At 42.9% G+C, this 5,422-nt stretch overlaps 1 pseudogene; it reads right to left on the reverse strand.

Annotated features, from left to right (window-relative positions):
• LOC135431091 (uncharacterized) lies at nucleotides 1-5,422 on the reverse strand (annotated as a pseudogene).

Below are 5,422 nucleotides of genomic sequence, written 5' to 3' on the forward strand. Positions count from 1 at the left end.
TTACATTGCGATAGATGCGTTAGAGTCATAAGCCAAAAGCATGTCAGAGAAAAAAGAAACTAAATTAGTTAAAAATTTGTTGTTGATCAAATAAGAATAGCACAAAAACGGCTTAGATAATAAATTTTGTAAATATGAGGTATAATAATATAATATACGTATGTATTAAAAATTGTATATATATAAGCGTAAAAAATATCTTCGAAACTGCCGAAGTTTTAATACCCTTGCAGTAGACGTAAAAATAAAATTACCCACTCACTTGTTTCTCTCTCTTTCGCGCTCTATCCGGCGGCAAGCACAGATCGAGTGAATCGAATTGAGTGACATTTTTTTCTTTGTTGATTTTTATGACAATGCTTAACACCAAAAACTGCAGAGCACAACTTTTCAGCAACTATTATTACATGTACATGGTGGAATTCGAAAATAAAATCGATATACAGATTATTAATGTACACACGGCACACGTTATGTTAAATTTACTTAACAACGTAAAAGTTTTCATATACACACGCGGACTAGTTAACCGATGTTAAGAGCAAACGCGCACAAACTAAATCATCTCATTACGCTGACGCCTACGCTAAGCCGGCATTCCCACTAATAGCTTAGATCCCACAACTTATAAAATTCCCATGCTGCTGCCATTCAAAATGCTAGCTTCATACTTTAGCTCTCGCTCTTTCTCGCTCAGCATAGCTATTACAACGGGATCAAAAGCATCAGCGATTTTGGCATGCATGCAACTGCACATATTCTCCAAACTGCTTGCTCTGCAGTCTAAATATATGAAACGGGATCAAAAGCAACAGCGCAAATGTCGCGTAAAATAAATTATCTTCCACCCTCCCCTCATCCACAATGTCCATTCTGTGAATGAACGCTTTGCTGCTGAAACACCCACACGCAGTTCTTGTTACCTGCATACATTTTATTTTTAATTTGCCCTTACTTTTCTCCTAGTATTATTCGGACTTGCGTGGCTCGCTTTTTATTTAAGTATTTTAAACGGATAGACCAAATGCAGAGTGGCCAAGGTATAGCAGTAATTATTACATATTCGGATGTAAGATGAATAGATAGATTACACACGGCACAAACTGATCGCGTTAAGCACGGAGTGACATATGTTAATTTAATTTTATAAAAAGAACATTCGAGCACGCGCGGATTAAACAAGCGATTTGTACAGCAGACGCGCACAAACTATATCATCTTATTAAGCTCGCAAGTTACGCATACAAGAACAACTTGAAGCCCACAACTAATGAAACTCCCTGTCTTCCATCATCCACAATCTCTCTCTCTCTCTCTCTTCTCATAGCTAATACAACGGGATCAAAAGCATCAGAACGTATCATCTACACTGTTTGCTCTGCAGTCTGAGCATAGGAAGCGTGATCAAAGGGAATATCGCAAATGGCGTGTAAATAAACTATCACCCTGCTCCCCCCTCCAAAATGTTCACTCCGCAAGTGCTGTGATCCGCGCTTTGCAGCCTAAGCACTCACACACACATTTTATTGCATACATACATATTTTTCTTTCTTTTGCGCCTTTTTGTTGTTTGATTGATATTTAATGTGTATATATGTATATATATTAATGCGAAATACCAATATAAAATTTAGCTCTGCAAGGGTATACAAAAAAAGAGGCGTTCAACTAATTCAAAAGCTTTGCCTACGAGTACTTTAAAAATGCGCTCGCAAATATCTACAGAACAGATATATAAAAAATAAATATTACAAAACTGTTACAAAGAGCATAAATATTTGAATTTTGTTGTTGTTGCATATTTTAATTTGCTTGATTCAGCAGATTGCATTGTTGTATGGGACTCAACAATAGGAGAATAAACATGTTATTAATAAATATTGAAATGCGCCAAAGGCATTTAAATTTAATAAAAATTTAATATAAAACGAAAAAAATAGCAAATTGAATTTGGTGTAAAACAAAAACGAATTTGTAACTGTTGTCTTTGGCAAAAAATGCCTTAATAATATTATAATTTAAATGGAAAACAATTGAGCGTGGGTAAATGTGTGTAGAAATGGGCATTAAGCCTTAATAATATTGATAAAATAAAATAATAATTTTATATAATAATAATATTAATAATTTAATAATCATAAAAAGTTGCAAAATATGTAAATAAATTGAACAACTAATTTAATGAGCTCCATTTGGGCTAAAGAGATCATAAATCAGCTCTTCTATTGCAAATATATGTTCACTATCTGCTTTCTCTTATACATCTCGAGTGTATATTTAAGATTTATAAGTGAAGTTAAGGTAGGAGAAGAATTAAAAATGATTGTGATTTGTATAAGAGATCATTAGGCATATTATGATTATTATAAGAATATTTGAATATGCGTAACTGTTAATAAAAATCAGCTCTTATATTTTCTTGTATTTTGCACCCTGTCCTCTTATACATCTAGGGGGCACACCTGTTCAGATGTTTGCAAAATTCTTATATTTTTTGCTCTCTCTCTCTCTCTCTCTTTCGCTCACTCTTGCTCTTATACATCTAAAGTGTATACTTAAAATCTTTACTCACCAGATTATCAAAGCGCAGCGCATCCTCGTCGCTCAATCCCATGCTGCGTGTGAGCTGCAAATATGTGGACGTAATTGGCTTCAAGCGCTCCAAGTCGAGCGGCGGCAGCGGCTGCGGCAGCTGCTCCAGCGGCGCCGAGGCGCCGCGCAGCAGCAGCTGCGGTATGCGCAGATCAGTGGGCAGCGTCTTGGGCGGACTGGGCAGCTCCAGCTTGAGCGGTGCGGCAGCCAGGGGCGTTGAGGTGGATGCGGGCTGGCCATTTCTGGAGCTGGAAAATGAAGATTTGGTTAGATTTATGGGCGTAACGGGTGCTGCTGCAGCGGACGGGGCGGACGGGTCAGACTGGGCGGGCGTGGCAATCGGTGAGCGTGCACAAGAAGTCGAGCCTAACGGGGAGGAGCTGCTGCCAGTCGCAGGGGATGCGGCCGCAACAGACGCTGTCTTGGCAATTGTGCCGCTGGTAGCCGTGCCGCTCATTGGATAGCTAAGGCTCTGCAGCAAGCTGCTGCCGTAGAGGGGCGGAGCTAGAACCGGTTGATTGAGCAGTGTAGCGCTGCCGCTGCCGGCATAGAAGCGTCTCATGAAATCGTAATAGCGGACCAGATTATCCCGCGACTTGAGCAGCTGCAAATCGAAGCCCGGCAGCTGTGTGGTTGGGGTAACTGATTGGGGCTGTGGAGGAGCCGCTGGCTCCGATGGCGGACTGAACAGACGCTGCAACTGGCTCTTGACTCGTATCTTGGGCACGTCCACCGTTGACCCAGCCGTCCCGCCAGCCGTCCCGCCAGCGGCCTCAGCGTGCTCTGCAGTGGTTAGCATAGTGGGACTTGGTGGAGCAATTGCATCCAGCTGCGTGGCACTGGAGCTGCTGGCAACCGAGCTGGCGACGGTTGGCTTGAGATCGGCGCTGGAGTGACGCCGCCGCTTGGCCGTGGGCCCCGCCTCCAACGAGCTTTCCGTATGCGACGAATAATTCAAATAGGTCTCCACTTCCGAGGAGCTCTCGTTGCCGGCTAGCTCCTCCTTAAAGGCCGCCGAGGGCGAGGAGGGTCGCAGGTTCTTCTTGCACTCCGGGCAGATGGTCAGGAAGCGCGTGACAGCCTCGCGGGGCAGAAATGCATACGTCTCGGTTATCTACAGGGCGAGAGCAGAGACAGATAAAAGATAAAAGTTGAGAATTGTTAATAATAATAAGATAATATATAATTATTTGTTTTCAATTTTAGATTTGAATTTTCATTAATATAAATATTAATAGGATTATATTGTATGATTGTATGATTTGGTACATAATTATAAAAAACTATATTTTAAAAGAAAGTATCTAAAAATAATATATATAAGTTTAGGATTAGATAAGTTTAAAAAAATTAAATATTGTATAAGTTATATAATCTTCAACGCATCTTAGGAAACCTGGGATAGCCGCAAAATCCCACCTCAAGAAAATAAAAGTAGCGCAGAGTAAAATTCTTAGAAGGATATGTCCTTGGCATATGCGTACTAGGGACATCGAGAGAGAGAGACCAAGGAGTTCGCCAAGTAAAAGATAAAGATAGTTTGAGCGCCTTTGCTCCCATCCCAACCCACAAGCAAAGCGCCTTGCTTCTCCTGAAAGAACAGGAATAAGATGCCCCATTACAGGAGTCTGTCGCTCTAGGGCAAAAAGAAGAAGACTTCACTGGATCTACCTGACACGGTTCAATCAAACAAATCTCATTGAAAAACATTGATATAATATAATAATCAGCAGAATAAAAATCTCTTCGCTTTATACACCTTAGACAAAGTAGTAGTAAGTCTTGTTAAATTTTTCCCTCATATATAACTAGCCTAATCTGCCAAAATTTGGTAGAAGAGATCTTGTTAACAACAATATATATATATATATATATTTTTACAAAAAAAAAGGAAAAAAAAATCGTAGGAAACCTATTTTACTATGGATATATATATAGCATATAGTTTTTTCTACGTGCCTCGTTAAAGTATTATATTTTGTGGTTATTTTGTGGAATCTAAAGGATAATCTCGAGGTTTTCTGGTTAAATGATTCATACGGTAGACTCACAATGCGATAGGTGCGTTTCTGTCCCGCGTGCATGCCGCTGCGCCCGCCCAGCTCCATGTGCACGTTGAAGATGATGTCGAAGAACTCCTCGACGCAGGCCACCTTCCGGTAGATGCGACGGCCAAAGTCTTTGCTTTTCGAGGCGGCAAACAGATCGACGGCACCGGGATTATCCGAGAGCACGGCCGTCGCGGACAAGGGCTCAAAGCGGCGGCGACTGCCGGGCGCCTCCTCAAAGCCGTCGGGCCGGTTGGTCGTAAAGCCTGCCGAAGAGCGAGAGGAGGTGGTTCAGGCATTAGCCAGATTTAAAGGGGCTTTAGCTTAGGGGGACACTTACCCTTGGTCTTCACCCAGAAGCGAAACTTGGAGCTGTCGGGACGACTGTGCTCCTTGCCCTCGAGCGCTTTCAGAATGCGCGCCTTCTTGCGCAACGTTATCGTCTTGGTCTTTGCCTGATCCCCGTAGGTCTTTAGGGCCCAGGGCTGGAACAGCTCGTAGATAACCTCACGCTCGCTGGCCAATTTGCTCAGCGACAGCGGGCAGCTCAACGGCTGCTCCAGCTCCTCGACATCCGCATCATATGCCGCCTCCGGCTCCGCCTCCGGCTCAGGCTCAGGCTTCGCTCCGATCCGAGTCGGCGGGAAATGCTCCTCGTGCTCATCTATGGCATAGAGTTTGCGCTTATTGCCGCAACTCTCTGCCAGGCCGAGGAGCGAGGAGCACTCCCCGGGCGTTGCCTGATCAAGGCTGTGCTTGCGATCGCCGTTGGACTGATCCAT

This window comes from Drosophila montana, unplaced genomic scaffold (assembly GCF_035044405.1).
Source record: "Drosophila montana isolate Dmon_TW-CO22-7 unplaced genomic scaffold, ASM3504440v1 contig_312_1, whole genome shotgun sequence".
Taxonomy (NCBI): domain Eukaryota; kingdom Metazoa; phylum Arthropoda; class Insecta; order Diptera; family Drosophilidae; genus Drosophila; species Drosophila montana.